The following is a 16,838-nucleotide window of genomic DNA, read 5'->3' as shown; positions in this document are numbered from 1 at the left end:
GCCATTGAGCCTGTGACAGAGCGCTCAGATATTCAGTGGGCCTCACACAATCCAAAAGTGTCCAGTGTCCACAAGTGTGTGCAGAATTTCAAAATCTCCCTTATCCTCTAGTCCCTTTGGTCACAGCTGTGCCATCGAGCCTGTGACAGAGCGCTCAGATATTCAGTGGGCCTCACACAATCCAAAAGTGTCCAGTGTCCACAAGTGTCTGCAGAAATTCAAAATCTCCCCTGTCCTATAGACACCTTGTACCTTGTTTTACATTACTATATAGTTTGTTGGATTTTGTCTACATTTCTACCAAAAATGAGGAAGGCTGGTGGAAGAGGCCGTGGAATTGGGCGGGGGTTGGCAGCTGGTAATGATGGTGTTGGTGGTGGATCTGATGGTAGTGGCAAGAGCAAAATAGGACCGAATGCAGGAGGTGTTGAGCCTGCGTCATCGTCTGGCTACATAAGGCCTCGAACGCTTAGTTTTCTAGGAGTTGGCAAACCGCTTTTAAAGCCAGAGCATCAGGAAAAAGTTTTGTCTTACATTGCTGACTCAGCCTCCAGCTCTATCGTCTCCTCTTCAGTTGTAAAAAGTAAAAGCACTGAGTCGTCATTGGAGGCTCATGTTCATGAACCACACCTTTCCTTGTGTCCTTCACCCCAACCAAGATTGAAGGATGACGCAGGCCATACTACTGATTACTCCATGGAGCTGTTTTCACATACCATGCCTGGATTATCAAGTGAAATGGTGTATTACCCAGGCCAAGATGAATCTGACATGGAGTGCACTGATGCACAGCCGCTGAAGGATGATTCTGTTGGTACATTCACTCAGAGCACTACATTGTCCTCGCAGTGTACAGAGCCAGATTCTGACCCTGATGAGACTCAGGTGCCCCTTCCCGCACACTATACCACCATACACGGTGACACAGAGGAAGGTGCACATGACATAGAAGAGGAGGTGATGGATGACCCAGTTGTTGACCCAGATTGGCATCCATTGGGGGAAGAGGGTGCTGCTTCCAATAGCTCAGATGAGGAGCATCCACAGCAGACATCGACATCGCAACAGCTGTTATCTGGCAGGCCCGGAGCACTCCAAAGACAGGTTCCAAACATTATTATTATTATTATTTATTGTTATAGCGCCATTTATTCCATGGCGCTTTACATGTGAGGGGGGTATACATAAAAACAAGTACAATAATCTTAAACAATACAAGTCATAACTGGTACAGGAGGAGAGAGGACCCTGCCCGCGAGGGCTCACAATCTTCAAGGGATGGGTGATAATACAGTAGGCGAGGGTAGAGCTGGTCGTGCAGCGGTTTGGTCGATCGGTGGTTACTGCAGGTTATAGGCTTGTCGGAAGAGGTGGGTCTTCAGGCTCTTTTTGAAGGTTTCAATGGTAGGTGAGAGTCTGATATGTTGTGGTAGAGAGTTCCAGAGTAGGGGTGATGCGCGAGAGAAATCTTGTATGCGATTGTGGGAAGAGGAGATAAGAGGGGAGTAGAGAAGGAGATCTTGTGAGGATCGGAGGTTGCGTGCAGGAAAGTACCGGGAGACGAGGTCACAGATGTATGGAGGAGACAAGTTGTGGATGGCTTTGTATGTCATGGTTAGGGTTTTGTAATGGAGTCTCTGGGCAATTGGGAGCCAGTGAAGGGATTGACAGAGGGGAGAAGCTGGGGAATAGCGGGGGGACAGGTGGATTAGTCGGGCAGCAGAGTTTAGAATAGATTGGAGGGGTGCGAGAGTGTTTGAGGGGAGGCCGCAGAGCATGAGGTTGCAGTAGTCAAGGCGAGAGATGATGAGGGCATGGACTAGGGTTTTTGCAGATTCTTGGGTGAGGAATGAACGGATGCGTGAAATATTTTTGAGTTGAAGTCGGCAGGAAGTGGAAAGGGTTTGGATATGTGGTTTGAAGGAGAGATCAGCATCAAGGATTACTCCGAGGCAGCGAGCTTGTGGGACTGGGGAGAGTGGGCAGTCATTTACTGTAATTGATAGGTTCGTAGGGGGGGTCACGTGAGATGGGGGAAAGATGATGAATTCTGTTTTGTCCATGTTGAGTTTCAGATATCTAGTGGAGAAGAAGGATGAAATAGTGGACAGACATTGAGGGATTCTGGTTAGTAGGGAGGTGATATCTGGTCCAGAGATGTAGATCTGTGTGTCATCAGCATAAAGATGATACTGAAAGCCATGAGATTCTATGAGCTGTCCCAGGCCAAAGGTGTAAATAGAGAACAGCAGGGGCCCTAGGACTGAACCTTGTGGGACTCCGACAGATAGGGGGCGAGGTGAGGAGGTGGTGTGTGAGTGGGAGACGCTGAATGTCCGGTCTGTTAGGTATGATGAGATCCAGGAGAGGGCCAAGTCTGTGATGCCGAGGGATGAGAGGGTCTGTAATAATAGGGAATGGTCCACTGTGTCAAAGGCAGCCGACAGGTCCAGGAGGAGGAGGACAGAGTAGTGTCGCTTGCTCTTGGCAGTTAAGAGGTCATTGGTGACCTTAGTAAGGGCAGTTTCAGTGGAGTGGTGTGACCGGAAGCCAGATTGTAAGCGGTCGAAGAGGGAGCAAGAAGAGAGATGGGAGGACAGTTCAAGGTAGACGTGTTGTTCCAGTAGCTTGGAGGCGTATGGGAGAAGTGATATAGGGCGATAGCTAGATACAGAGGATGGGTCAAGAGAGGGCTTTTTGAGGATAGGTGTGATGGAGGCATGTTTAAAGCTTGAGGGGAAAACACCAGTTGTTAGTGATAGGTTGAAGAGATGGGTTAGGGTTGGGATGAAGACTGTGGTGAGGTTTGGGATGAAGTGGGATGGGATCGGGTCGAGTGCACAGGTGGTGAGATGTGATCTTGAGAGTAGAGTGGAGAGTCGATCTTCTGTAATGGTGGAGAAGTTGGTTTTGAAGGTGGAGGGCTGGGAAGTCGGGAGGAAGGGCTCTGGGGGTTGTTGACCAAAACTGTCCCTGATGTTATCAATTTTCTGCTTGAAAAATGAGGCAAAGTCTTCAGCTGAGATGAGTGGGGAGGGAGGAGGTGCTGGGGGGCGGAGGAGAGAATTGAAGGTGTTGAATAACTGTTTAGGGTTGTGAGACAGGGAGGATATGAGAGATGAGAAGTAGGTTTGTTTAGCTGTGGCGAGTGTGGTCTTGAAAGTAGTGAGGGACTGTTTGAATGCGATGAAATGCTCATTGGAGTGGGATCTTTTCCATCTGCGCTCAGCAGCCCTGGAAGCTCGCCTCAGCTCTTTGGTCAGGCTGGTGTGCCAGGGCTGTCTGTTGATTTTGCGAGTTTTGGTATGTGTAAGTGGGGCAGCGGATTCCAAAGCTACAGCTATTGTGGTGTTATATAGAGCGGCAGCGTCATCCGCATTGTGTAAGGAACTTATATCTGTAAGAGGGAGGAGGGATTCGGAGAATGAGTGTAGGTCAAGGTGTTTAAGATTCCTGCGAGGGTGTGAAAGTTTGTGGGGTGGGGATTGTAGACATGGAGTGAAGAGGGAAGAGAATGTGAGCAGGTTGTGGTCAGAGAGAGGAAGAGGTGAGTTAGAGAGGTTAGATAGGGAGCAGAGGCGGGTGAAGATGAGGTCCAGTGTGTGGCCATCTTTGTGGGTGGCTGTAGAAGACCATTGAGTGAGGCCGAAGGAGGAAGTGAGAGATAGAAGTTTAGTGGCAGCTGAGAGGGAAGTGTCAATGGGGATGTTGAAGTCGCCCATGATGATAGTAGGGATGTCCGCGGAAAGGAAATGAAGTAACCAGGTGGTGAAGTGGTCAAAGAAGGTGGTGGCTGGCCCTGGGGGGCGGTAGATGACAGCCAGTTGGAGGTTGGAGGGGGAGTAGATGCGCACAGAGTGCACCTCAAAGGAAGGGAGGGTAACAGAGGGTGGCAGTGGGATTGGGGTGAAGGAGCAGGTATCTGACAGGAGAAAACCAACTCCTCCACCATGTTTGCTGCTGGGGCGGGGGGTGTGAGAAAGGTGGAAGCCGCCATACGAAAGTGCAGCAGGAGAGGCTGTGTCAGAAGGGGTGAGCCAGGTTTCGGTGATGGCGAGGAAGGAGAGTTTGGTAGTAACAAAAAGATCATGGATGTAGGAAAGCTTGTTGCAGACAGAGCGAGCGTTCCACAGAGCTCCTGTTAGTGGGACTGGGGAAGCGGGGGCTGGGTGAATGGGTATAAGGTTGGAGAGGTTACGGAAGGTTGTGATAGAGCGTGGATGGGAGGTAGAAATGACTGTGGGAATGTGGTGAGGAGGACCAGGATTTGGAGAGATATCACCAGCAGTGAGAAGGAGCAGAGAAAGTGTTAGCAGGTGGGAGCAGGAGAGGGCATGAGGGGGCTGTCTGTGTTTGGAGACAGAGGATTGTATGTTAAGGAACAGTTTTGAGGCGGAGGTGAGGTGGATGGGGAGGATTGAAGAAGAGATGAACAGTTCCTTACTAGGAGTAGGGATTAGGGGAATTAGCAGAAAGTGAAGGATTATTGGGGTGAAAGTGAAAACAAACAGAAACATTGTTTACAGTGACTGTGTCCAGTTACCTTCAGTTCCCGTCTGGTTCAATTCTGGTTTTAATTCTTAAATTAATCTTCACACTTCTAGCACACACTTATAGCAATCACAATGCAGACTGAAGTCTATGCAGACTTGTACTCTGCAATATATGTACAACTAAGTGCAGTCAGGTGTGAAGCAGAGAGGAGTGGTCTCTGCTCATCTTGGCCAGACAATTAAGAGTGGACCAGATGCATATGATCAAGCCAGAGTAAACAAGGTCATAAATAACACTGGGGTAAGCTGGGGTTAGCTGAAAGGCATACCATGTGAATGCTAGGTGCAGAGGCAAGTCTATGTGCAAAGCTGGGTGACGCACTGTGTGTCCTTCATAGACAGACAGCAGGAGAGCAGGAGAGCTGGGTGGATGGACATACCATGTGAATGCTAGGTGCAGAGGCAAGTCTATGTGCAAAGCTGGGTGACGCACTGTGTGTCCTTCATAGACAGACAGCAGGAGAGCAGGAGAGCTGGGTGGATGGACATACCATGTGAATGCTAGGTGCAGAGGCAAGTCTATGTGCAAAGCTGGGTGACGCACTGTGTGTCCTTCATAGACAGACAGCAGGAGAGCAGGAGAGCTGGGTGGATGGACATACCATGTGAATGCTAGGTGCAGAGGCAAGTCTATGTGCAAAGCTGGGTGACGCACTGTGTGTCCTTCATAGACAGACAGCAGGAGAGCAGGAGAGCTGGGTGGATGGACATACCATGTGAATGCTAGGTGCAGAGGCAAGTCTATGTGCAAAGCTGGGTGACGCACTGTGTGTCCTTCATAGACAGACAGCAGGAGAGCAGGAGAGCTGGGTGGATGGACATACCTGTCGGAAGAATATGAGTTGCTGGACAGCTTGTCCAGAGGGTCAAAAGATCACAGTGTGCTAGGCGGCAAAATGTCTGCCAAAGTAGGAAGAGTGCAGTGTGGCACTTTTTTGAACAAAATCCTCATGATCAGGCCAAGGTTATCTGTAAGAAGTGCGCAAAGACCTTTAGCCGAGGGAAAAATCTGAAAAATTTGAATACCAGTTGCATGCTTAGACATTTAACCAGCATGCACTTGCAAGCGTGGACACAACACCAAACCTCAAGTGCCACATGTGCAACTGATCACAACGAAGGTAGTCAGCAACGCTACATTGTTTCCCCCACTGTAAGCCCACCGGTTAGCACAGCAGCAAATGTTGAGGTGTCGTTGCAAGGCCACAGCAGTCAGGGAATCCCACTGTTATATCAACGAAAGACTGATTCTAGGCCATCAGAAAGAACACCAACTCCATCACCATCATCAACCCTCTCTCAGTCCGCCCTGTCCACCGCTAGTTCCACCATATGCAGCTCTCAAGTCCAGCTCACCCTCCCAGACACTATGAGTAGGTCAAGAAAGTACTCAGTCTCTCATCCGCGTACACTGGGTTTGAACGCCCACATTGCCAAACTAATCTCGTTTGAGATGATGCCCTTTCGGTTGGTGGAAAGCGCAGCTTTCCGCGAACTCATGGCCTATGCAGTACCACGCTATGACCTACCCAGTCGCCACTTCTTCTCTCGCAAAGCCATCCCAGCCCTCCACCATCATGTGAAAGACCGCATTGTCCATGCACTCAAGCAGTCAGTGAGTGGAAAGGTGCACCTCACAACTGATGCATGGTCCAGTCGGCATGGCCAGGGCCGTTACGTGTCCATCACTGCGCACTGAGTTAATGTGGTGGATGCAGGGTCCACAGGGGACAGCGGTGGTGGGACAGTGCTGCCTAGCCCACAGTATAGGAAACAGTTGGCTGTAGGCGTTCGACCCTCCTCCTCCTCCAGAAGCGAAAGCTCGTCCACAGAGCGCAGTCGTACGAGCACTCCATCTGCAGCTGCCACTGTTGCACACGAGGTGTCCCCCTATCGAGCAGCTAGTGGAAAGCGTCAGCAGGCAGTGTTGCAGATGATGTGTTTGGGCGACAGACACACCGCCGAGGTGCTGGCCGAGTACTTTCAGCGACAAACTGAGTCATGGCTGGGCAGTGTACATCTTGAGGCAGGCAAGGTAGTTAGTGATAACGGGCGTAGTTTTGTGGCAGCCATAGCCCTTTCAAAACTCAGCCACATTCCTTGCTTGGCTCACACCTTGAACCTGGTGGTGCAGTGCTTCCTCAAAAATTATCCGGAGTTAACAGCCCTGCTCCAGAAGGTGCGAAGACTGTGCGCGCACATCCGCCGGTCGCCTGTACACTCCGTTCGTATGCAGAAGCTGCAGCGATTGCTCCACCTTCCCAACCACCGCCTCATTATCGACATTGCAACAAGGTGGAACTCCACCCTGCACATGGTGGAGCGGCTGTGCGAGCAGAGGCAGGCCATAATGCATTTGTGGGAGGATACACGGCCAGGCACTTTGAGAGCAGACATGGAGTTGACCGGTGTGCAGTGGTCGAAGCTGAAAGACCTCTGTAAAGTCCTTCAGTGTTTTGAGGAATGCACACGGCTGGTAAGTGCAGACGACGCCATCCTAAGCATGAGCATCCCACTTATGCGTCTGCTCATGCAAACTTTGACGCACCTTAAGGAGCAGGCTTCTGCAGCCAATGTTGATGAGGAGGAAGAGGAGGAGGGAATCCTTGATGACATTCAGCCATTGTCTGCTCAGGGACCTCTCCTGGACGAGGTGGAGGAAGAAGAGGAGGAGGAGGAGGATGATGGGGATGATTACTTAGGGGAGGAGGATGCATCTCGTGGGGCAAGTGAAAATGTTGGCGTGGCAAGGTCTGGTACAGGGTTTGTGCGTGACTGGAGGGATGTGGATTTGCCAGAAAGTGCTCCTCCAACCAGCACTCGCAGTGCATCATTGACACCGGGAACATTGGCCCACATGTCAGATTATGCCTTGCAGATCCTAAAAAGGGACCCCCGCATTGCCAAAATGATGAACGATGATGACTACTGGTTGGCCAGCATCCTGGATCCATGCTATAAAGGCAAATTACAAAACATCATGCCACAGGAGACCTAATATTGGCTAATAAACAAGCAACTCTGGTAAATCGGTTGCTTGAGGCATTACCAGCACACAGCAGCGGTGATGGTTCTCACACGAGCCGTACGGGCCGGGGGCAACTTGGCAGAGGTGTTCGTGGTGCACACAGCAGAAGTGGCGTTGGAGACAGGGGTTTCATGACAATGTTGTGGACTGATTTTTCAAGTACCGCTCACACAACTGGTAATTCTGCATCGATGGAAAGTGACAGGAGACAGCAGTTGTCAACTATGGTTACAAACTACTTTTCCTCCCATATCGATGTTCTCCCACACAGGTCATTCCCCTTTGACTATTGGGCCGCTAAACTGGACACCTGGCCTGAATTGGCACAATATGCTTTACAGGAGCTCGCTTGCCCAGCTGCAAGTGTGCTATCGGAAAGAGTCTTCAGTGCAGCTGGATCAATCCTGACAGAAAAAAGGACCCGTCTGTCAACCCAAAATGTGGATGATCTAACCTTCATTAAAATGAACCACGCATGGGTTTCCAAGGATTTTGTCCCACCTTCCCCTGATGACACATAGGGTGACAGAAAAATGGCTTGCTTTGGTCCACCTCTTCCTGGGACTTGACCTATTTCACCTTTTGCATCAGCTGAATGTCCAACATCAACATATGCCACTTTCTAAAACTCCCTAACTGTGCTGCCTCCCCCCCATGGCCGGGGACACCACCTAGCGCACAACACCGTGCGAGTGCCGTTGCCCTGGACAGGTGGGTAGGCCGACTCTTGGGCGCGGGCACTGGCACAGGGTCCTTCATAGTGCAATCAAGTGTCTCTGACGGTGGTGGTGCACACCCGCCGTCAGACACACCGCCGTACTATGAGGGGCCCAGTGCCAGTACCGACGCCCATGAGTGGGCCCCCCTTGCTTGGGCAGGGCCCCAGCATTTGCAATCTTTACCTCTCCCTGCTCCTCCGCTGTGTAGTCTGGGCCGTCAAATCCATACTGTGCCTGACACTGTCTGAGCCTGCCTCCTGATGTATAGACATATATTTTGAATGTGTACGCTATCCATACATGTTATCCGGGGAAACGGTACCCTTTCTAACCTTTGTGCAATCACGTGCAATCCATACTGGGCCTAACACCATCTGAGCCTGCCTCCTGATGTATAGACATATATTTTGAATGTGTACGCTATCCATACATGTTATCTGGGGATACGGTACCCTTTCTAACCTTTGTGCAATCACGTGCAATCCATACTGGGCCTAACACCGTCTGAGCCTGCCTCCTGATGTATAGACATATATTTTGAATGTGTACGCTATCCATACATGTTATCCGGGGATACGGTACCCTTTCTAACCTTTGTGCAATCACGTGCAATCCATACTGGGCCTAACACCGTCTGAGCCTGCCTCCTGATGTATAGACATATATTTTGAATGTGTACGCTATCCATACATGTTATCTGGGGATACGGTACCCTTTCTCACCTTTGTGCAATCACGTGTAATCCATACTGGGCGTGAGAACGGCTGGCGAGCTGTTAAGCAAGCTACAGCACCTGTGGTTTGCACACGTAAGTTTTTCATTTTTTCAGGAATGACGGTTAGGCCTTATTCCGGAACTGCGGTTGACCTGCACTTACTGGGAAATCATTGTTCGCGGGTTATAATTGTAATCAGTGATCCCCATCACTAACGTTGTTCAGCGGGTTATCTGCACCTGTAAGCGACAAACGCTGGCCTTTTCAGTGTAGCGCACATGCAGCCACGGACATGTAAGGGCATGACACACCAGTTATTGGCCAATCTCATGTGCCAGAGCCTCACGTGTCCCTCTAGTAAGCTGGACTCGGACCGCGGGGCATGACAGAGTCTCGTTCGTTAACGGAATTAAGCTTGCAATGTGTGCATCTGTTCTGTAGCTGGCATGGTTGAGGTTTCCCAGGTGGATTCGAATTTAACCGTAGGCTCCACTCCTGGTGGTGCCCTTCTGGACATTCCTTTAAGGTTCAGCTTTGCAACCATACTGCCCACGTAAAACAAACACTTTGCCTTCATGAACGCTGTTTGGAGGGTCATGACTCGTGGGAATAACGCCGCCCAATCAGTTAACCTGCTAGAGAGATCGTTCGTTGCTCCCAAGCATGACATCACACTCCCTAGGAAGAAGGTAATGTCACTGTGGCGACCGTACTCCTGGGGGCGACACAAGTGCACTGATGCCCAGCCACTGCTCGATGAATCTGCTGGTACATTGACCCAGACCACTACATTCCCCTCGCACGCTACACGACCTGAATCTGACCCTGATGAAACTCAGGTTACCTTTCCCATATACAGTTCCATCTTACACGGTGACAAAGAGGAAGCTGCAGATGAAAGTGCAGGTTCGGCCCACACGCCATCAGACACACCACCGTACTATCAGGGGCCCTGTGCCAGTGCCGTCGCCAACGAGTGGGCCCCCCCTGCTTGCTCAGGATCACAGCACTTGCAAAGTTGAAATACTGTGCAGTGAGATGGAAGATGGGGACGACGAGGAGTCCAGACAAGTACAGGGATTCCCTAGCGAGGAGACTTATTTGACTGTTTTCAATGTTGGGACAGCAATTTTTGGGGAGCACTATACTCTGGAGAATGATAGATGGGGCCCACCATACACTGGAACATTCCAAAGGTGGACATCAGACACTGGAACAGCATTTACAGGGCCCATTATACACTAGAGCATTAGAAATGGGGCCCATTATGTTTGGAGCATTATTTGGGCCCATAAGACAGTGGAGCTTCATCCATGGGGACCAACATATACTGTAGCATTATGTGGAGCTCATCATATACTGTTTCAAACATTATATGGGACCAATGATTCTGTATGGAGAAATAGATGGGCCTCGTCATGAGATGTAAAAAGTGAAGTATTTTTCATTGTACTATACCGCTATTTCTCTGCCGTATCGGAGCATGATGAGTTGTGGTATGTGTTAAAGGGGCGCTCTTTCGCCCAGGGCACATGAAAACCTGCAGCCAGCCCTCCCCCCCACAACTTTAGCCAAATAACCCCCATTTTTCAGTGCGTAACTTGTATTATGAAGTTAATTAAGGTTGACAAACTTAAGTAAGAAGAATTGATGCTTTTGGCATTCAAATGGACACTGTAGGTGTGTTTCCTGTCCTCTCACTGCCGACTTTTATTCCCCATTGACTTACATTGGGTTTCGTGTTTCGGGACGACCCCGACTTTTCCCTATAATCGGACGATCTTGCTCGACCCGACTTTTGGAAAAGTCGGGTTTCACGAAACGAAACTCGACCCTAAAAAACCAAAAGTCGCTCAACTCTAGTCCCCAATTTAAGGATGGTGATATGGTTTGGTTATCATCAAAAAATATCGCTATGAAGGTGGCTTCTCCTAAGTTTAAGCCTAGATTTATTGGACCTTACAAGATTTTGGAGATTATTAATCTGGTCTCTTTTCGTTTGGCTCTTCCTGTTACATTTAAAATCCATAATGTGTTTCATAAGTCCTTGTTGAAGAGGTTTGTTGAACCAGTAGTTCCTGGGGTGGCACCTCCGGACCCTGTATTGTTTGAAGGTAACATGGAATATGAGGTAGAGAAGATACTGGATTCCCGTCTGGCTAGACGGAGACTCCAGTATTTGGTTAAGTGGAAGGGTTATGGTCAGGAGGATAATTCCTGGGTCTCTGCCTCTGATATTCATGCCAAAAGATTGGTGCGTGCCTTTCATCGGGCTCACCCTGGTTGCCCTGGTGGTGTGGATGAGGGTTCGGTGACCCCTCCTCAAGGGGGAGGTACTGTTGTGAGTTCATTTTCTCCTCCACCATTGAGGTCTGATGAACTCCCTCTTCTGGTGGAGGAAGGTAGTGAGGCTGATTGCCAAGCACCTGGGCAGGATGATAATGACTGGGTGACGGGAATTACTGACTGGATATAAGGCAGCCGACGCCCTTCTGCCTTGCTGGTGATCTCTCTGAGGGATTCTAGGAGACCAGTCTGATTCCTGCTCCTCAAAAGCTAAGTTTTCTGCTCTACTTTTTGCATTTGTGTTTTGGTTTTGTTTTGCATTGTTTTCCTTGATTTCTGCCATTCCCTGCTGGGGTGAGCTGAATTCCTTTTTGCTCTGTCTTCAGAAAATACCTGAGTACTGATATAGTCTTTTTGAAGCCTAGCGGCTTCAGGACTTTTTTCCCTATCAGCTGTTGGCTCTTGTTTTGATAGGGTTTTGGCGGATTACAGACAGCAGCTTTTCTATCCTGTCCTATCTAGTTAGCTTGGGCCCCATCATTTGCTCAGCCTATCTTTCTATCTGTGTGAGTGTTTTTTCATCTTGCTTCACCGTCATTATATGTTGGGGGCTGCCTATTGCTTTGGGGTCTGCTCTGGGGCAGTTTAGATTTCCCTTTCTGTCTTTAGGCTATGTAGTTCTCCAGCTGTGATCGAGGAGTCTAGGGCACCGTTGGAACCCCCCACGGCTACTGCTAGTTGTTGTTGATAGGTTCAGGGGTCTGCAATCCGATAGCTTCCAACTTCTCTGGTTTTCTGGACTTAGCTAGTATTTCTGTTAAATGCCTCCTACAGTGACTCATTCATAACAAAAAACCAAGTGTTTCAAAAATGGTCCTATGATGATATGTCCAGCATCAATGTCCATGGTCCATTCCTGGGCAAATGGTAAATTATTTACAAATAAAGTTTTTGACCACACACAAGTCCTGTGGTTCAGTGTCCATAAAACAAAACTCCAAAGGAAACTCTTACAGGTTACCTGTAGGCACAAAACTTGAAAAACTGTTACATATTTACAAAATTTCAACATTTACATTAACTTTGCTATATGCGATATCTAAGGGGTGGTATACCTTGTGTGGTGCGGGTAGACCTGCGTAAGACTGGTGTAGTGGGTAATGTACTGGATACACTACTGGGGGTTCTCTGTAACACAGGGATTCTAGACTGACTGTGAACTCTTAGACTCTCCAGGGGCACAACAGGTTCACCACTGGCAGGGCGAGGGTTCACTGGCTCCACTGCTGGTGTGGCATCTGCTACCTGATTTTCCTGATTCTCTCGAGTCACATCTTCCTGTGCTACCAATTGGGGAAACAGCAACACTGGCACCAATATAGCATTGTTCACTTTAGTCCAATTCGCAGGGAATTCTCCAAGCACTGTGCTGACCTTCTTTTCTTCCACTATGGGCTGGATGTTATCTGGTTCTTCTCTTCTTTCTTTCAACTGGTCAGGACACAACTTCAAGTGATCTCTCGATACCGCTGCCGAGGTCTCTCCTCCATCTTTACTCACAAGGCATACCTTCGTATTATCAAAGTTCGAGGGCAGGATGGTATAAGGTTCAGCTTCCCACTGATCATCCAATTTGTGCAATCTTTTCTTTCTTTTCAAGACCTGTTCTCCTGGCAACAAAGGAGCGGCAAGTGGATTTTGATTGTAAAGCTTCTCCTGCTTCTGCCTTGCCTGGGCCAAACTCTTCTCCACACATTCCTGAACTCTTCTGTTCTGCTGCTGCCTCTCCGTGTCCCAATCAGCATCTGGGGACGTCACTTCAGGTGTCAGGACTCCCATGTCTAAGTCTATAGGCAGCTTACCAGGTCTTGCTCTCATTAAATAGGCTGGGGTACAGTTGGTGGAGTTCACCGGGACATGGTTGTAGAGGTCCACCAGATCGGGCAACTTCTCTGGCCACAGATTCCTCTCCTCCAAGGTCAATCACTACCTGGTTCATCTTCTCGCACATGCCATTGGTCTGTGGGTGATACGGTGTTGTCCGGATCTTCTTACAACCATACAGGTTACAGAATTCTTGGAACACTTCTGCCTCGAAAGCTGGACCTTGATCTGTCAGCACTCTTTCAGGATACCCATGTGGTCTACAGAAGTGCTGCTGGAATGCTCTGGCTGCTGTCCTGGCAGTTTGATCTTTGACAGGCACAACTACCAGGAATCTTGAGTAGTGATCCACAATGGTAAGCGCATAGATGTAGCCTGACCGGCTTGGAACCAGCCTCACATAGTCCAGGGCTACCAGCTCAAGTGGCTGTTTGGTGATGATTGGCTGTAGAGGAGCTCTCTGACTGTCCCAATCATTTCTGCGCAAGTTACATTGTCCACACTCCCGGCACCACCTCTCAATGGCTTTCCTCATACCAGCCCAGTAGAACCTCTCTCGGAGCAATACTTCCAACTTCTTCCATCCGAAGTGTCCAGCTCCATTGTGGTATGCTTCCAGGACCATTGATGCCTCCCTCTTCGGGACTACCACCTGCCAAACCAGCTCATGAGTGCGGGCGTTGATACTCCTCCGACACAGCTTCCCTTCATAAATGAACAGCCGGCCTCTCTCCTTCCACAACTGCTGAGTTTCTTCAGGAGCATCCGACTCTGGACGTGAGTCGGCTCGTGTCAACAGCTCCTTCACCAGGGGGACTGCAGGGTCACTATCTTGCGTTTCTGCCCAGTCATGATGGGGCAATGGATTCAGGGTAACCTCCTTCAAGCCAGACCGTCTGTCTCTCACTCTATGAGCACGCTGGGCCGCAAGTGGCCGGTGGAAGGGAGGTAGCTCTATCTCTTCAAGAGCCTCAGGGGCTTCTCCAGCATCTGGTGGGATAGGCATTCTGGCAGCGCATCAGCATTGGCATTCTTGTGCCCTGTCCAGTACTTGATGGTAAACTCATAGTTCGATAGCCGAGCCATCCATCGCTGTTCCAGTGCACCTAGTTTTGCAGTATCCAAATGCGTCAACGGGTTGTTGTCCGTGAAGATAGTGAACTTGGTAGAGGCCAGGTAATGTTTGAACCTTTTGGTGACAGCCCAGACTATGGCAAGGAACTCCAGTTTGAAAGAACTGTAATTATCAGGGTTCCTTTCAGTGGGGCGCAGCTTCCTGCTGGCATAGGAGATCACTCTTTCTTTCCCATTCTGTACCTGCGACAGTACTTTTCCTAGTCCCACGTTGCTGGCATCTGTGTACAGCACAAAGAGTTTGTCATAATCTGGGTAGGCCAGAACTTCGTCTCCTATCAGAGCCATCTTCAATCTGGTGAAGGACCTTTCCATCTCTTCAGTCCATTCAAAGGTGGAAGTTTTCTGTTTAGTCTTCTTGGACTTCCCCACCAGATTTTGCATAGGGGTGGCTATTTCAGTAAAGCCCTTGATGAATCTTCGGTAGTAGCCTACCAGTCCAAGGAATTGGCGTACTTCATGAAGGTTGCTGGGCTTCGGCCAGTCCCGGATGACTGTGACCTTATCAGGATCTGGTGCCACACCTTCTGCACTGACCACATGACCGAGGTACTGCACCTTGGGCTTCAGGAGGTGACACTTGGAGGGCTTCACCTTCAGGCCAAAATTGGACAAAGCTTCAAACACTTCAGCCAGGTGCTCCAGATGATCTTCATAGGTTTTGGAGAAAACAATGACATCATCCAGGTACAACAGGACCGTCTCAAAGTTCATGTGTCCCAGGCAGCACTCCATCAGCCGCTGAAATGTTCCTGGAGCAGTGCAGAGCCCAAATAGCATATAATTGAACTCACAGAGACCCATTGGAGTGGTAAATGCGGTTTTCTCCTTGCCTGCCTCTGCCACGGGAACTTGCCATTACCCACTGGTGAGATCCAAGGTGGAAAAGTAATTAGCAGTTTTAAGTGCAGCCAATGATTCCTCAATTCTAGGTAATGGGTAGGCATATTTATGTGTAATGCTGTTAATTTTCCTGTAATCAACACACATTCTCATGGTACCATCCTTTTTCTTTACAAACACTATTGGAGCTGCCCAGGGGCTACAACTGTCTCTGATGACCCCTGCCTCCTTCATCTCCCTCAACATACTCTTAGCACACTGGTACTGTGTTGGGGGTATAGGTCTGTACCTTTCCTTTATGGGTGGATGGTCTCCCGTGGGGATATGATGTTGAACCCCCTTTGCCTGCCCAAAATCTATTGGGTGTTTACTGAATACCCGCTCATACTCTTGTGTCACTCTGTAAACCCCATTTCTCTGGTATGAAGGTTCTTTTACACTTTGTCCCACTATGGCACACTCATTTTGTGCAGGTTGATCGCGTATATGGTATGCAGATCTGCATGCCATATAAGATGTTAGCGCTGCAATCATTGCACACTGACATCAGAGACTTCCTGACATACACTGCGCATGACAGGAAGTCTCTGAGCTCTGGTAACCCAGATGTCATGACGACATCAGGTTTCCATGGGAGCAATCGGGACCCTGTGTCATGTTTGATCTCAGTGTGCCGGAGGTTAAAGTGCCGGGTGTGGTCCGTGACCGCTCCTGGCACAGTGTCGGATGTCAGCTGTGAGAATCAGCTGACACCCGGCCGCGATCAGCTGCACTCGCCCCGTGAGCATGGCTGATCGGTGGTGATGTGCTATTCCGTCCATGGGCATTAAGTCCCAGGGCAAATGGATGGAATAGTACGTCTTATGTCAGGAAGAGGTTACATCATAATGACAACCCAAAACATCCAAATGACCCTGATGAAAAGTTCACATACCCTGGTGATTTTGGCCTTATAACATGCACAGAAGTTGACACAAATGGGTTTGAATGTCTACTAAAGGTAACATCCTCACCTGTGACCTATTTGCTTGTAATCAGTGTATGTGCATAAAAGCTGAGTGAGTTTCTGGGATTCAGACAGACTCTTGCATCTTTCATCCACCCACTGATGTTTCTAAATTATGAGTCATGGGTGTCACGATCCATGTATGGATCTGTGTCACTTTGGGCAGCTCACATATAAACTTTTTTCCTTTCAGGCCATCGGGGATTAATATTGTTTTTTCCCCTGGTGGCTTCTGGTGTAACTTCATGTTTAGTTAGTCTGCGTGTGCTGGTGGTGACCACTCCCACCTTCCTATATAAGGTCACCTGGTGTTAGGGACGGCGGAATGCACTAAATATTAAATAACAGAAAGTGCGTTCGCCGCCCGGGGTCCACCGTGCTGAGGTGTTAAACTGCTGCTATATAATGGCAGATGCACAATATGGAGGTATGGCACACGCGGGTTGAACGTCACCTGCGAGTGCTGGCGAGCTCTGTTATAATCATAGAGGCGCCTAAGGCATAAACATAAATACCGAGCCTGTTGACCTCACAGGTCTCAGCGGTGTGCACGCACAGTATACGGTCACAGGACTAGGCCCAGACTCAGGATCAGCGTCCGTCTAGACCTACCATGCGTGCGGCATCACAACCGCGGATGCCAAGAGAAGCTGCTGACTGCAGCGCGGTG

The sequence above is a fragment of the Dendrobates tinctorius genome, unplaced genomic scaffold, assembly GCF_039654945.1.
Source record: "Dendrobates tinctorius isolate UK_male_01 unplaced genomic scaffold, ASM3965494v1 ptg000039l, whole genome shotgun sequence".
NCBI classification, from domain to species: Eukaryota; Metazoa; Chordata; class Amphibia; order Anura; family Dendrobatidae; genus Dendrobates; species Dendrobates tinctorius.
Note: the sequence above shows the minus strand (reverse complement) of the source record.